The sequence below is a fragment of the Tupaia chinensis genome, unplaced genomic scaffold (assembly GCF_000334495.1).
Source record: "Tupaia chinensis unplaced genomic scaffold, TupChi_1.0 Scaffold000612_1, whole genome shotgun sequence".
In the NCBI taxonomy this organism is placed as follows: Eukaryota; Metazoa; Chordata; class Mammalia; order Scandentia; family Tupaiidae; genus Tupaia; species Tupaia belangeri.
The window spans coordinates 1,676,806-1,694,089 of record NW_006160131.1 but is presented as its reverse complement, the minus strand read 5'-3'; the positions used below and the strand labels follow the sequence as shown (position 1 = coordinate 1,694,089).

Genomic DNA, 17,284 nt, shown 5'->3' with positions numbered 1-17,284 from the left:
GGCTCGCTCGCCAGCAGCGCTCCTGTCCAGGACAGCGGGGCCCGGAGACGAGGGGCCGGACATGGGGACCCCGCGGTGCACGGGGCCACGGGGTGGGCAGCAGGGCCTGGGGAGCCGGCGGGTGGTCGCTGCAGACCCTGCTCCTGATTCATTCCGCGGAAGCTGCACCTAAGCCGCGGATAGCGCAACCTCCCCTGGGAGCCCCCTCTGCAGAGGAGGAAGGGGAGGCTGGGAAAGGCTTCCTGGCAGCGGTTCACGCCGGCACGGCCTTTCCCCCCAGGCCACGTTGCTTTAGCCCTTCCCTGTGTATTTCTCTTCATTCCAGGAAGTTTCCGCTCCTACCCCGGGGCCCGTTTGACCTGGCGGGCCTCCTCTTAGAGTCCCCCTTAAGTGGGAATCACACCCAGGCAGACGCGCTGTCCCCAGCGGGTCTCCTAGGCAGTCTCTGCATGCCTCCTCCCTGCCAGCACTCTGCCACGCCCCAGGGCGACCATGTCTGGAAAAACCCAGCCCAGAGGGCAAAGGGCCCGCCCGCTCTGGGCGAGGTGCTCCAGCCACCAAGCTCGGGCACTGGGAGGCCTGAAAGGCCACCAGGACCTAGGCTGTTTGCTCCTTCTGGTTTGAGACCGAAGGTCGACTACAAGTTAAGGACCAGAAGAGAGAAAGGAAAGAGCTCCCAAGGTGGTGGTGGGTGGTTCCCTTGGGCCGTGGGGAGTGAAATAGGCTGCAAAGGGGACTTCCATTCTGCTTAGTAACACGTCCAGGCAGGTGTCCGTATTATAAGGACAGTCCCTGCTCCACGTGGAAAGGGAAGAAGAGAAGCCCTCCAAGGCCTGGCCCACGCCCAGCACCAGCTCCTGGCTCTCTCATTCCCCAGCTGCAGGTTTGGGGGCGGACAGGACCTGGAAGGAAAGATAGTTTAACCAGTCAGCCCTAAATGTCGACTCTGGGTTTGTGGAGGCCAAAGGTCCGGTGGACGTGCTGCACGCCCCATTTTCTCTGTGGGATGTTTGTCTGATCCCCCAGGCTTCGGTCAGCAGTTTAGGCAATACCATGTCCTCGTCTGCGTGCAAACCACAGCGCCGGCGCCTTCGTCTCCTCCCCGCCTTGGTTAGCAGAAGAGTCCAGCCCCACACAAGTTAGCTTGTGTGGGCACAAGTGCACAGGTTACCGGCTCAGACGACCCTGCGACCATGCTTGCCCAGACGCATTCCTCTACTCTGACGCAGAGCAGGCCAGGAGCCACTGGCATTGGAGTGGCAGTGTGACTCACGCAGCACCCCGTGCCAGAGAGCCTTGATCGCCCTCTCAATAGCTTCGCACATATCTACAGGGAGGGCTTTGGGTGCCTACTGGGAGCCTTCCCCTGTGGATTAATCTGACAGAGCTTTGCTTCCTTCCTTGTTTTTTCCTTTTTTTTTTCCCCCTAGTTTATTGTCATTACTTTTATTTACTTATTTATTTAGAGGTTGACCACAGAGAGACAGAGAGAAGGAAAATGAGATAGCAAGCTGCCAGGTCCAGGACTCGAACCGCAGTCAGCTGTGTGGGAGTCCAGTCACCTTAACCACCATGCCACCTGCCAGCCCTGAGCATTGCTTTCTGTAGCTGTGCCACTGTGTGGTCACTTCATCTCTTGTACAGAACCACAAAACTATAACGTCAAAGGAAAAGTCTCTCCTGGACTGGTACTGTGGTACAGCGGTAACACACGGCTCAAGGGAAGCTGGATCCCATGTCGTCACCAAGGTTCAAATCCCTGGCTCGGTTAGCTTGAACAGGCTGGTCCGGCGTGTGTGAGTGCCCAAGCTCCCCAGGGCTGGAGGACAGGTGGGAGGAGATCAGACCAGACTCAGGAGGGTGCTCTTCTTGCTGAGTCTCACTCACTCTCACATGACTGTGCTCTCTTAAGAAAACAAAAACAAACGGATTCTACCCCCTCTAGGGCTGGCTCTGTAGTACAGTGTCCCTGTGCATAGAGAGGCAGATCCCACATGGCCACCCATGATTGGAATCCCAGTGCTGGCAGGTGGAAAAACATGCTAGGCTCATAGGTGAACATGCCCCAAATCCTGACAGGACAGAGAGTGGAGGAAAGAGGATTGTGGTGTGACCATGGCCCGCTGGGACACGCTTTCTTTCTCTCTGATGAGTGCACACACCCTCTGTTAAGATAAATAAATAAAATTTTCCCCCAGAGTTCCTTAATGTCATCCATTATTTAATCGGTATTCAAATTTCCCCAGTTGCAACATAAATACTTTTTTAAGTCATGTGTTTGTTCTTAGGATCCAATAAGATCAACACATTGCATTTGGTTGAGTGACTTTCTTTTTTTAAATTTTGCCAGAAGGCTTACGCATTTGCCAGAGAGAGACAGAGAGGGAAGAGTGAGAAAGCACTCCCCAAGGGGCAGGACCGCGCTGGGTCCTTCTCCATCTCTCCCTCCTCTCAGGAGATTAGGCATGTATGCACCTATTCCTCAAGTCGCTGGGTCTGGGACTTGAGCCATGGAGTTGGCCATGTGGGTTCGGGCTCCTTAACCACCAGGCCATGGAGCCGGCCCAAGCAGACCCTGTCTTTCTGACTCTATGTCCTGCTCTGTTTCTCTTTCTTATGGAATAAATACATAAATAAACTTTAAATAAGTAAAGAGATTTACACATGTTGTATCAATTCTTTCGTAAATACCTCTCTGAAAGAGAAGGGCTTCTTCCTTCCTTTTAATTTAACCACAAAATAATTATTAGGGATGAACATTTTTAACAATATGAATATCAGCAAATATTCAGCCAGCATTTAAAGTGTTAGGGTTGTTATTAGAATCAGGGTCTAGTGGTCAGCAGGTGGTGTGGTGGTTCTGGCATTAGACTCCTACATGGCCAACCATGGTTTGAGTTCTGGACCTGGTGGCTTGCTTTCTCTCTCTCTTGCTCTGTGCCTCTCTAGTCAAATATAAATCAATATAAATAAATAAATAAAGTTTAAAAATTAAAAAATAAATAACAAGATAAAATAAATAATTCTTATTTTATTTTTATTATTCGTTTTTGGAGAGGTTTTTGCTATAGGGTGCATATGCTCGCCAGAAAGAGAGAGACAGAGAAAGTGAGAAATCACCCCCTGGGGGGGATGGCCCCGCCGCAATCCCTTCTCCTCCATTCTCCTCTCGGGATCTTGGGCATGCATGCACACATGCCTAGTGTGAGTTTAAACCACCGGGTCCGGGACTCAAATCACAGTCAATTACATGGGAGTCCAGCGACAGCAATTACACTATCTGCTGGTCTCGAAAATAAATAATTCTTAAAAAAAAAAAAAAAAAAAAATGAAGAATCAGATCTAAACAATATCTCTACATTGCACTTGTTTATATCTCTTAAGTATTTTTAGAAAATCAACTTTTTTAAGGGAAAATTTATAATCAATACAGTGTGCACAGTTCAAGTGTGTAATACCATTAACTTTGACAAATGTAACCAGCACAATCAAGATATGACACATGGGGCCAGCTCTGTGGTCTGGTGGTTAAGAGAGCTGGGTTCCATAATGCTAACCCCGTGGTTTAGTCTTGGAACCAGCCACTTGAGAAGCATGCCAGGCACATGTGCCCTTGACCAAACCCAAGAGATGGAGGAGAAGGGATTGCAACCTGACCATTCTCCACGGGGATGCTTTCTCCTCTCCCTCTCTGTTTCACTCTGGTAAGGACACCCAACCTCTAGCCAAAAAAGAAAAAAAAAAAAAGATGAGCATGCCATCTACAAACAGAGATCCCGTCCGTCCATTCTTCCTTTCCAATGTGAATACTGTGTATTTATTTTTCTCACCTAATTTCCCTGGTGGGGACTACCTGTACCATGTTGAGTGGTGAGAGTGGGTATATTTGCCCTGTCTCTGATCTCGGAGGAAAAACGCTCCGTCTTCCACCAGTGAGTATAATGCTCGCGGTGGATTTCCATGTGTGGCTTTTATTACGTTGACGTGGCTACTTCCTATTCCTATTTCGTTGAGCGTATTTATTATGAAAGACCTGATGGTTAAGACAGCCAGGTCCCACATGGTCAACTGCATCGTTTAAATCTCAGCCTCAGTTCCTCGAAAAACATGCTGGGCATATGACTGTGTACCCCAAATCCCAAAGGGGTGGAGAAATGGAGAAGGAACTGCCCTGTGACCATGCCCTTTGAGGTGTGTGTTCTCCATCTCTCTATCTCGCTCTCTGGCAAGTGCACACACCCTCTGTAAAAAGAAAGGAAGGCAGGGAGGGTATTGAATTTTGCTGAATGCTTTTTCTACATTAATTGCAATGATAATGTATGAGGGCAGCCGCAGGTGCCATGGTGGTTAAGGTGCTAGATTCCCACGTGGTTGACCATGGTTTGAGTCCTGGACTTGGTAGCTTGCTTTCTAATTTTCCTTCTCTCTCTGTCTCTCTCTGGTCAAATTAAAATAACAATAAGTTAATCTGATTAAATAAATAATTTTTAAAAGAAATGACAATATGTGTTTTTCCATTAATTCTGTTAATGTAGTAAATCACCCTGATCAATTTTTGTATGTAGAACCATCCTTGCATTCCAGAGATAAATTTCACTGATCACAGTACATAATCCTTTTATTATGCTGCTGAATTGGGTTTGCTGGTATTTTGTTGAGGATTTTTGCATACTGTCCATACAAGATGTTGATCTGTAGTTGTCTCATAGTATCTCTGGCTTTGGTGTTGGGGTAATGTTGGCCCCACAGAATGAATTAGGGATATTCCTTCCTCTTCAATTTTTTTTTTGAAGTTTGAGAAGTATTAGTGTTAGTTTTTCTTTAAAGGTTTTGTAGACTTACCAGTGTAGCCGTAACTTCCTGGGCTTTTCTTTGTGAGGGTTGTTTGTTTGTTTGTTTGTTTGTTTGTTTGTTTGTTTGTTTGTTTGTTTGTTTGTTTGTTTGTTTGTTTGTTTGTTTGTTTGAGAAAGCGAGAAATCCCCCTCGGGGGGCAGAGCCATACTGCAATCCCTTCTCTTCCATTCTCTTGGGATTTGGGGCGTGCATGCACATGTCCAGTGTGAGTTTTAAGCCCCGGGTGATTAAGAAATCATACAACCCCCCCCACCACCACCAGGGAGGAGGATGGCCACATCACAATCTCTTCTCCTCCATTTTCCTCTAGAAATTTGGGGCACGCATACACACATGCCTGGTGTGAGTTTAAGCCACTGGGTCTGGGACTCTAACCATGGTCGACTATGTGGGAATTCAGTGACATAACCATTTTGCCATCTGCTGGTCCTTGTGAGGAGATTTTTAATTACTTTTTCTTTCTCTCTCTTTGTTTTTTTTTTTTTTTTTTTTAGAGGTTTTTGCCTTAGGGCACGTGCATTTGCTGGAGAGAGAAACAGAGATAGTGAGAGGGAAAGTGAAAAATCACCTCCCAGGGGGATAACCATGCCACAATCCCTTCTCCTCCACTCTCTTCCCAGGATCCTGGGCACACACACACACACACACACACACACACACACACAGTGTGAATCTCTAGCCACTGGGTCCAAGACTCTAACTGTGATCAGTCACGTGGGGGTCCAGTGACTGAACCTCCATACCATCTGCTGAAACCCCAATCTTCTTACTAGTCATAGTTGTATTCAGATGTTCTGTTTCTCCATGGCTTAGTATTGTTAACTTCTGTGCTTCTAGGAATTTGTACTTATCACCTAGGTTAGCATATGAGTTCTCACAATAATCTCTTATAATCTTTTTTTTAAAGAGAGATTTTTGCTATAGGGTACATGCACTCACCTGAGAGACAGAGAGAGATGGGGAGACAGAAAACAAGAAATCATCCCCTCCCCCACAGGGAGGAGGATGGCCACGTCACAATCTCTTCTCATTTATTTTCCTCTAGGGATTTTGGGCACGAATACACACATGCCCGGTGTGAGTTTAAGCCACTGGATCTGGGACCGGAACTGTGGTTAATTGTGTGGGAGTCTAGTGACATAACCATTACACCATCTGCTGGTCCCACTTTTATTTATTTATATATTTATTTATTTATTTATTTTTAAGAAAGATTTTTTGCTATAGGGCGCATTCACTCACCAGAGAGTCAGAGAGACAGAAAGGAAAAAATCACTCCCCCAGAGGGGAGGACCACGCCACAATCCCTTCTCCTCCATTGTCCTCTCAGGATTTGGGGCACATACACACATGTGCCCAGAGTGAGTTTTAAGCCACCAGGTCTGGGATTCAAACCGTGGTCGACTATGTGGGAATCCAGCGACATTACCATTATGTCATCTGCTGGTCCCTCACTTTTATTTCTAATTTTAGTAATTTTAATATCCTCTTTTTTTCTTTAGTTCCTCTAGCTAAATGGTCATCAACCTTCCTGAAGAACCAACTTTTTATCCTCATCAATTATTTTTGCCCAGATCCATGGAATTTTGCCTTATGCATCCACAGGTTAGGGTTTGGCTAATGACTCAGGGACGATCTCTATGCATATTTCTTTTCCTTTTTCTTTTAGAATTATTTTATTTAACTATATTTATCATTATTATTATTGTTGTTGAATCTGATCAGAGAGAGAGAGAGAAAGTAAGAAAGCAAGCCACCAGGTCCTGGACTCGAACCACAGTCTCCATGTCGGAGTTCAGTGCCTCTAACCACCATGCCACCTGCTGGCCCCGTCCCTATGCATATGCCTCACCTAGATGTCTCTGCAGTTCTCACCCTGTAATTCCTAGCTGCTTTGACCTCCCCAAACTTCTGTCTTGTAGGACCACTGGGCTCTGTTTCGGTTCCTTTCTCCTACTCAGCAGTTTAGAGATTTCTTCAGGCAGAAAGCCTGGGCAGTCACAGCTCGCCCTGCTCGGTTCTCATCTTTCGGGGTTGCGGCACTGTGCTGCCTGCAACCAGTGTCTAAAACGCGCTCAGCCACGTTTCATCCAGTCGTTTACCGTGAGAGAGCAATTCTGGACCCTGTAATTCCTTCACGGGCAGGGTAGAAAAGTGGAAATCCCCTGCGTCTTTATGTTTCAGGAAGAATAAACGCAGCCATGAAGGATTAAGGCCACTGGTTACAAAAAGCAGCCTTTATCCCTATCAGAGGCTGTCCTGTGAGAATGAATGACGTTGCTGACCGCAGACAGAGACTTTTTTTGAATAAAATGTTGTTCTCAGAGAGGTTGGGAGAGGGTTTCCTGACAATGAGGAATCTCCAGAGTTGGGGACAGCTTGCTGGGTTTCCTGGCACCTTCGGTGCATCCTGGCTGGTGCTGGAGTGGCCAGGTGCCCGGAGGCGTGGAGGACGCATCCCTGCAGCTTTGGTCTGGAGTTTCACAATCTCCTGGTAGCCTGTCTTTGCCAATACTATCCAGGTGCCCTGAGGCCACATGAAGACTGCCGGGGCACCCAGTGGGAAGGCCTGCCTGTGTCTGCACTCTGTCCTTCTGCCTACTAGAAGCCCGAGCGTGACGGTGACATTGTCTTCGCGAAGATCTGCCCAACAGCGTTCTCCTGACTCAGCGTCTTTACCTTCTGTAGACGCAGCCCCTGCGTGGGCTTGTGCTGGGCCTGTGGCATGGGGTCTCCTGTCCTTTGCCTTTTCTCCGGGGTAGAAACTGGCGAGACAGACCTTCAACCCCATTTCTGGAGGGGCCTGTCCCTTCTGTGGTGGGCAATGGGGTACTGTCGCCCAGCGGTCTCTGTGGACTCTGTATGCCAGGCAGGTGCTGGTCCCCGTGGTAGGGGAGGACTTCGGTCCCACTTACTTTCTTTAATGTTGTCTGGGTTTGGGGTCTCTTGGGTTCTCTCTCCCCAAGAAAGATAAAATTTTATTTCAGGGAGTTTCTCAGCTCACTGGCTTTAACAATATCCTCTTGGGCCAAGTCAGGTGGGGTGGTGGTTGAGGCAGCTGGGTCCCACATGGCCAGTGTGCAGTTCAAGCCCTGAACCCGGTGGTTTAGGAGACACGCGGAGTGCATGTGCATGTTGCACGTGTGCCCAAGTCCCAAGAAGGGAATGGAGCAGGGGTAGAAGCACGGTCAGCACCCCTGCGAGGTGCTATCTTCCATTCTCGCTGTCTCTGTCTGTCTCTGGTAAGTGTAAGTGCCCAGGAGCAAATTAGAAAAAGAAAGAAGGGGGGCCAGCAGGTGGCATGTGAACCCACCAGAGAGAGAAAGAGAGAAAGTGAGAAAGCAAGCCACCAGGTCCAGAGGTCCAGGACGAGTCCAGCACCCTGACCACCACTCCACCTGCCAGCACCCAGATTACTTCTTTTTGCAAGAATCTCTATTTTTTTAAAATAATTATTTTATTTAACTTTATTTATTTATTTTACTTTGACGAGAGAGAGACAGAGTGAAAGAGAGAGAGAAAGTGAGAAAGCAAGCCTCTGGGTCCAGGACTCAAACCACGGTCAGCCAGCCATGTGGAGTCCAGCATCCTTAACCACCATGCCACCTGCTGGTCCCACAAGAATATTCCATACATGATGCTGGGCAATTCCCATTGCACTACATCAGGTGTCACATCTTGTCTGGTTGCCTCTAAGTGACATCCAGGATGATGGGCAGGTTTAGGTGTTAATCAGCCTGACCCATCTCAAGTTCTAGGTCACCTCAGGTTGTAACAGGCTTTGCCATTATCTAAGTCAATTACTTTATTAGGGGTTGAAAATGTATGATGATTCTTCTTCCTTTAATCTTTCCGCATTAGCTGGAAATCCTTTACGGATTTTCGGTAAGGGAGCCGGCAGATGGCATAGTGGTTTGAGTGCTGGACTCCCATGTGGTCAGCTGTGGTTTGAGTCCCGGACCTGGCAGTTTGCTTTCTCGCTTTCCTCTCTCTCTCTCTCTGGTGAGCATGGGTAACCTATAGCAAATTAAAACAATAATAACAATAAATTAAATTAAATATACAATTCTTAAAAAAAAAAAAAAGAATTTCACTTGTTTTCTCTTTGGTTACCCTGAGGGAGCGTTCAGGGCAGGAAGGTTAGGTAAATGTGTGATGGTTTGTCTTAGGCCATCAGCTTCCAGAAAAAGGAACTGAGGCACCGGCAATCTCCAAAAGTGATTAATAAGCCATTTGTTTCTGGGTTGTTTTCTTTTTGGTATCACAATGCACTCTTGAATTTGTGCATATTTGATGGGTCTCGATTCAGACTTTTTTTTTTTTTTTTTGGAGAGGTTTCTGCTGTAGGGTGCATGCGCTCACCAGAAACACACAGAGAGACAGAGAGACAAAAAGCGAGAAATCCCCCCCCTGGGGGGGATGGCCACGCCGCAATCCCTTCCCCTCCATTCTCCTCTCGAGATCTTGGGCACGGACGCACACGCGCCCAGTGTGAGTTTAAGCCACTGGGTCCGGGACTCAACCGCAGTCGACCACGTGGGAGTCCAGCAACATAGCCATTACGCTAACTGCTGGTCCCTATACTCAGACTTTTTAAGGACCTTCATTTAGTTATAATTGACATGGAACAAACTTCACAGATTTAAAGTCTACAGCATGATCGATTTGGACACAGGTGCGTCCTGGGAAAGTGTCACAGTACTGATCGGCATGGCGGGCACCCGGAGAGCTGTGTGTCCTTTGAATCCCTCTCCCTCTTTCCTCCTGCCTCATCCAGTCCCCAGGAACCGCTGATTTGTTTTACACATTTTCTTGAGTTCTTTTTTAGTTTTTTGCTATAGGGCAGGTACACACAGAGATCTTAGGACTTTGGATTTAGCAATAGATTCCTAGACTTGAACACCAAAGCATAAGCCAAAAGAGAAAAAAAAAAGAGGTAAATGGAACTTCATCAAACTTACAAACTTTTGAGCATCAAAGGGCATTAGTGAGAACGTGAGGCCCAGCCTGGCCGCATGGCCGGAGCACCTGGTCTTAAGCAGTTGAGGCCACGTGGGAGGCCATACCAAGACACTTCTCAGGAGGCTGGTGGCTTCCTTCTCTTATTGGTCAAGGTCCCCCAACTCCCCAGCACTTCCAGGTTCTGCCTGTGGAGGCACTGGTCCGGGCCAGGGTGTCTTGTGTTGGACGAGTGCTGGATTCCCATAAGGCCGACTGGCTTGAGTCCCAGGCTTGCTTTCTCACTTTCCTTCTCTCTCTCTGGTCAAATTTAAATATATACACACATATATAATAATAATAAAACAATTATTAGAAAAAAAAAAAAAACCTAGGTAAGACATCAAAGGCATAACCTGAGAAGTCGCCCTCCGGCGCTGCTCCTGTCCACTGTAAGTAGTCTCGCAGCTGTTCCTTCACTGCCATGGGACCGGCCGCCCTGGCCCCTTCCAGGAGGCAAGGCTCAAGTCCAGCCGGTCCTAGAAGCTCCCTCTAGTGGGTCCCCCGTCAAGATGAAGGCAGCGAGTCAGTGAAACGCGCTGCAGTCTGTCCGTGGCCGCACCCGCCCTGAGACGGCAGGACGCCCTAGCCCTCGCCCCGGCGTCACGCTCCAGGCTGCCCTCGCCTGTGGCCAGCGTTCGGGGAGGCCTGACTGCTTTCCGCTCGGAAGATCCAGACTCATTTCAGGAAGGCCTAAGGCTTCAGCTGTGCCCTTGCCAGCTTGCGGTAGTTGCAGGTGCTTCTTTCTGCTCTTTTCTTCCCTATCCCTGGGTAGGGAAGCGCGAGAGATGTCACAGCAGGTCCTCTGAGCTCCAGGCGTGGTCCTTCTACTGGCGCGGTGGGTCACAGGCGTCCTGACCCCCCACTGCCCCGGGGTTACCCTGCCAGTGTAGTCATTCATGCCCACCTCCAGGCCATCTGGCTTAAGGAGTCCAGTTCCAGACGTTCAGTGCAGCGCCCAGCTCAGGGGTCCACTCTCTTTCCTGGGATATATCCCCCCAAACCAGCAAAGCAGAGTCTAAGACTGTGAGGACACTTTCAATGCAAATAGGTCATTTACACCATCTGTCAACACGTCTCCCTTCCTCCCTTCTCACGTTGCTGGCTGAGGTGTTGTTTGAACTTGTTCACAGTTCACAAATCATGTCATTTTTTTCTTTTCCTTTTTTTAGTTTTGCTATAGGGCTTGTGTGCTTGCCAGAGAGACAGAGGGAGATAGAAAGTGAGAAATCACCCCCCAGGGCGGATGGCCACGCCACAATCCCTTCTCCATTCTCCTTTTGGGCATGCACACACACACTGGGCCGGGACTCAAACAGCACAGTCCTGTGAGATCCAGCGGCCTTAACCTCCATGCCATCTGGTGGGCCTCGTGTAATTTTTTATGGACAAGTATTTTTTTGAAAGAGCAATGAAATATATCTGCCTTAAAGGTCACCCATTACCACCACTCCTTATCACCAAAATTGAGGGGGTCTTTCTTTCGTCTTCTGACCTGAGATACCCCAAGTAAAGCCCACCTCTCTGGATCCCACAGCACCTGTTCCATTCCCAGGTCTTGTTCCCACGGCTCTACTCCCAGAAGCCCACTCACAGTCATGTCGCCCTTCCTCAAAGGATTGACCTGGCCAGCCGTGTACGGGCCTCACACTCCACGCTCAGCACTGCTCTGCATGGGGGGCTCAGTGGCAGCCCAAGCGGACTAGGTTTCTGTACCCTTCACGGAGTCGGACCGGCCATGGGGATTACTCAGGTAGCCGAGCCGAGACATCTAGTGAGGTGTGCTTCGGAGGACGCACGTCTTTTGGTCTTTCAGTCTTTCGAGGAATACATCATTCTTACACTTAGACCTGCATGTCAAGAAGAGCTGGCCCATGGGAACCAGCAGTTAGCGTAATGGCTATGTCGCTGGACTCCCACGTAGTCGACCGCGGTTCGCATCTCGGACCCGGTGGCTTAAATCTCACGCCGGGCGCGTGTGCGTGCGTGCCCAAGATCCCAAGAGGAGAATGGAGGAGAAGGGATTGCGGCGTGACCATCCCCCCCTGGGGGGTGATTTCTCGCTTTCTGTCTCTATGTCTCTCTCTGTCTGTCTGGCGAGCGCACGCGCCCTATAGCGAAAACCTCTCCATAAAAAAGTAGAAAAAAAAAAAAAAGAAGAGCTGGCCCTGTGAAGACTCAAGCAGAGTGTCCCAGGCAGAGGGTCCTGCAAATGCAGGGTCCCTGAGGTATAAACGGGAATCATGAGGCGAAGGCTCAAGAGTAATGACTTGGCGCAGTTGAGGCCCCGGAAGCCGGAGGGGTCGGATCACATCAAGTCTTTTAGGAACCTGGGCTCTACTCTAATAGGAAGTATTCGAGGGTTTGAGTAGAAGCATGATAGAATCTGATTTACTTTTTTAAAATATTGTATTTATTTATTCATTTACTTACTTTCTTAAAATAATCATTTATTTAATTTTATTTATTCATCCATTCCTTCATTTTAATTTGACCAGAGAGAGAGAAAGGAGAAAGCAAACCACCATTCTGGTACTCGAACTATGGTCAGCCATTGTGGGAGTGTCCAGCGCCTTAACCACCATGCCACTTGTCAGTCCCAACTAACTTTTTTTTTTTTTTTAAAAGAATTATTTAATTTTATTTATTAATTCATTTATTTTAATTTTAACAGACAGAAACAGAGAGAGAGATATCGAGAGAGAGAGAGAGAGGAAAAGTGGGAAAGTAAGCCACCAGGTCTAGGACTCCAACTGTGGTCGACCACGGAGTGTCCAGCATCTCACCCACCACGCCACCCACTAGTCCCTCCCAATTTACTGGGTTTTTTGCCTTTTTTTTTTAGAAGTTTTTGCTATAGGGCGCGTGCGCTCGCCAGACAGAGAGAGACATAGAGACAGAAAGTGAGAAATCACCCCCCAGGGTGGATGTTCATGCCGCAATCCCTTCTCCTCCATTCTCCTCTTGGGATCTTGGGCACGCACGCACACATGCCTGGCGTGAGTTTAAGCTGCCGGGTCTGGGATGCAAACCGTGGTCTACTACATGGGAGTCCAGCGGCATAGCCATTACGCTAACTGCTGGTCCCCCAATTTACTGTTTAAGTTAAAGACTCTTGAGGTCAGCAGTGGTTAAGATACTGGACTCCTGCATGGTCAACCATGGTTCGAGTTCCGAACCTGGTGGCTGGAAACTCGCAGGGTGCGTGAGGGTACCCAGATCTCAAGAGGAGAAAGGAGAAGGGACTGTGGCATGGTCATCCCCCCCCACCCCAGGAGGGGTGATTTCTCACTTTCTCTCTGTCTCTTTGGCAAGTGCACATACCCTATGGCAAAAATCTGTCTCTCACAAAATAGTCTTGTCAGCTGTGACGAGATTATATTAGGGGAAGGATAAGCACAAAATCTGGAGGACCAGGGAGGAGGTGACCGCAGTGACCCAAGTGAGAGACAGATGGGAGCTGCCAAAGGACCTGACACCAGCTGCATGCCGCCACTCTGTCACCTTCCACCAGGTTCTACCGTTGACCTTGCCCTGGACGGGGAGATTCTTGAGGCTAGGACCCCCTGAAAACAAATTAGGAGACAGTGACAAGCCCATGCTGAATGAGGCCACCTCAGAGCTAACTGCTCATTTATAAGAGTTGACTTCTGTAAAGGGTTTTAGCGCCTTTCCCCCATTGGATGTAGAGAAGGGTGAGAGAAGCAGAAGTTTTCTCCTGATGATTTCTTCCCCATATGCTGTGGTAGAGATAGAGAGCAGGAAAGTGAGAAATCACTACCTGGGGGGATGGCCACACCTCATCCCTTGTCCTCCATTCTCTTGATTTCCTTTCTTTTGTAAAAAGAATTATTTTATTTACTTTTATTTATTCATTCATTTTATTTTAATGTGACTGGAGAGACACACACACACACATACACGTGTGCACGCACACACACACACATGCATGCACACGCAAAGTGAGAAAGCAAGCCACCATATCCAGGACTTGAACTGTCAACTACGTGGGAGTGTCCAACACCTTAACCACTATGCCACCTGCTGGTCCCTTCTCTTAATTTTCAAGTTGTAAGGTTCAGGACTTGAACTGTGGTCAATCATATGTGACTCCAGTGCGTTAACCATTACACAGAACACTGACCCCGAGAGAGAGAGACAGAGAGAGCGAGAGAGAGAGATTTCTGAGCGTTTGCCATTGCAGCTTTGTCCCAGATTCTGAATTAGCTGGGATTACCGGCCCACAAAACTGTACCCGGTGTTCCAGTTGGCCCAGGAATGCAGCCTGGGCTCTCATGCAGCGGGAAGCCTCCCAGGTGGCAGCATTACCTGTGCACCACCACCAAGCTCAAGACCTTTTCTTAAAAAAAATTCACTAGGGGCTGGCAGGTGGCGTGGTGGTTAAGAGCACTGGATCTCCAACTGCTGACCGTAGTTCAGGTCCCAGACCTGGTGGTTTGCTTTCTTTTTTTTTTTGGAGAGGTTTTTCCGCTACAGGGCGCCATTTGCTCGCCAGAGATACAGAAAGTGAGAAATCACCCCCCAGGGGGGGTGGCCACACTGCAATCCCTTCTCCTCCATTCTCCTCTCGGGATCCTGGGCATGCACGTACATGCGCTCGGCGTGAGTTTAAGCCGGCGGGTCCGGGACGCAAACCGTGGTGGGCTACATGGAAGTCCAGCGACATAGCCGTTACACTAACTGCTGGTCCCAGCGGTTTGCTTTCTAACTTTCTCTCTCTCCCTCTCTCTCTCTCTCTCCCTCTCTGGTCAAATTAAAGAAAGTTTTGGTTTTTTAATTTTAATTCTTTTATTTAACTTTATTTTTTAATTTAATTTGACTTGAGACGGACAGAGCAAGCAAGAGCGAGAAAGTGAGAAAGTAAGCCACCAGGTCTGGGACTCAAACTGCAGTCAGCCATGTGGGGGTTCAGTGCCCTTAACCAGCACACCCCCTGCTGGTCCCTAAAATAATTCTTAAAAAAAAAAAAAAATCGCCAAAGGACACATTTGCTCATTGGTGAGAGAGAGCGATGTGGGAAAACACCCTTCCATGGGGGGCGGTCACGCCACATCCCTCCTCTTAGGGCTCGGCCTGTGAACGCGCACCTGGCGGGTTTTCTGAGCTGGCAGGTCTGAGACGCGAACTGCACAGCGGGCGAGGTGGGCTCCTCCCCTCTTAGCTACTGGCTGACTTCGAATCCTTTTGTTCAATTTACTTCGTTGGATCCTTTCAACAAGTTAACAAGGCAGGTGGATCAGGATATGACTTTTCACATCCTTTCTGATTTGATCCTTGCCATAACCCTGTGAAATAGGTATAATTTTAGTATGTTTACAGTTGAGAGAAAACTGAGGCTTACAGAAGCTCATTAACTTGCTAATGCCACACAGTCAACTAAGGTGACACCAGAGTTTGTGCTCGGGTCTCCCTGAAGAGCGCGGTGAGCTTTACATGAAACAAAACCGCCTCTAAGCCTTGCTTGTTTCATGGCGTCCAAGTCCCCATCTCCGATGGGTACACCATTACCTTTCTCATTCCCTCTCTTATTTCTTGGCTAAATTTAGTTATCGCATTAATCCCTATTGGTTTCACTTAATCTATAATGAATAATTTGATGGGGCAGGAGACCAAAACAAATGCATACACACGTACGCACACACATAGACACACAGACACACACGCACGCACACACACACACACACACACACACACACACACACACAGAGTTGCTGACATCTCAATAGTTTGCTTTGGTCAGCAATTAAGACACCCTGTTCCCAACCGATAGGAAAGATCTCATGTTCCAGCTACTCAGAGACAGAGGGCTTGTTCTAGGGTTTCCATGACTCAGCAGGGCAGAAACGTGCCCTTTATCAGGAGCAAAATGGTAAGGCCTCAGCAGGGCCTTTTATTAGGATGAAAGAAATACTCACTAGTTCCCTGAGAGCTCTCAGCCTTGTCCCAGTGTATTACAGGCATCTAAGTGGGACTCGAAAACCTACCACATGCACACACGTCCTAGAGATGTGATGAGATCCATTTCAGTTTTCTTTTACAGTTTGCTAGAGGGTGTGTGCACTCAGCAGAGAGAGAGGAACGAGAAAGCACCTCCCGACAGGCAGGTGGGCATGGTACCATCCCTTCTCCATTTCTCCCACCTTTCAAAATTTGGGGCACACACATGTATACATCTGGCATGTTTTCTTGTCTGTTTTTCTTTAGAAAGATTTATTTTACATTTTATTTATTATAATTATTCTTCAATTTTGACCAGAGAGAGACAGAGAGAAAGGGAGAGTGAGAAAGCAAGCTGCCAGGTTCAGGACTTGAACCGTCGTTGCCCCTGTGGGAGTCCAGAGTCTCAAGCACCCTGTGACCTGCCGCCCTTTCTTGTGTGTTTTTGTGTTTTAAAGTTCTGTAGGGTGCATGCGCTTGCCAGAAAAGAGAGAAAGTGAGAAAGCACCTGCTCCCCCGCAGGGGACTTGAACCATGCTGCTGGTCATGTGGGACCCGACTTCTTCTCCATTTTCCCCACGCTGCCAGGATATGAAGCATGAGGGGTGTGCACATACTTGCACTCAAGTTTTTCAAGACACTGGGAGCAGCATCCCAACCACGGTCAGTCATGTGGGCTCTGGCCCGTTAACCACAAGGCCGCCAGGTCAGCCCTACCTTTCCATGAGACCATGTTCTGTTGTTTCTGTCTTGTGTTTAGTATAGGGTGTGTGTGCTCAACAGAGACAGAGAGGGAAGTGAGAAAAGCCCTTACCTGGAGGCGGCCACACCCCAATCTCTTTTCCTCCACTCTCCTCTTTGGATTTTGGGCACACATGCACGGCATGATTTTCAAGCCTCCATGTCTGGAACTCAAACTGCGCAGCCAGCCACGTGGGATCCAGCCTGCTGCCGGCCCAAACTGTGTGTTCTTAGCGGGCAGCAGATGTGTCCTGCTTACTGTATTAGCAACTGCCAGAGCCGAAGTCAGGATACACACTCAGCAAATGTTGGATGAATTCCTAAAATCTGTGAACACACAGAATAATCCATTAAAAGATGCTCTGCAGAATGCTTTAGAACTGCTGTCCAATACAGTTGCCACTACCCACATGAGGTGCTGGCCAACCCACACGAAATGTGGCTAGTGCAAGCCCCTAAGCGTTGTAAATGTAAGAGTCACATCAAAATTAAAGACCTAGTATGAAAAGGTGACAGGATAGAATTTTGGACATATTGGATTAGATAAAACATATTGCTAAAATTCATTTTACGTATATTTAATGTGGCTACTGGAGTATTTAAAAACAAATTTTTTTTGGAGAGGTTTTTGCTATAGGGCACGTATGCTCACCATAAAGACAGAGACAGAGAGACAGAAAGTGAGAAATCACCCCCCAGGGGGGATGCCCATGCCATAATCCCTTCTCCTCCA

At 48.2% G+C, this 17,284-nt stretch overlaps 1 long non-coding RNA gene across 2 annotated transcripts in view; it reads right to left on the bottom strand.

Annotated features, from left to right (window-relative positions):
• Nucleotides 1-11,143: 11,143 nt before the first annotated feature.
• LOC102481885 (uncharacterized) overlaps nt 11,144-17,284 on the bottom strand; it is an 8,239-nt gene continuing 2,098 nt past the window's right edge. For both annotated transcript variants that reach the window (XR_003551141.1, XR_336034.3), the window contains 2 exons: nt 16,625-16,878; nt 11,144-11,719 (listed from right to left, as the gene is read on the bottom strand). This is a non-coding gene — a long non-coding RNA (uncharacterized LOC102481885). The remainder of the gene's footprint in view (nt 11,720-16,624; nt 16,879-17,284) is intronic.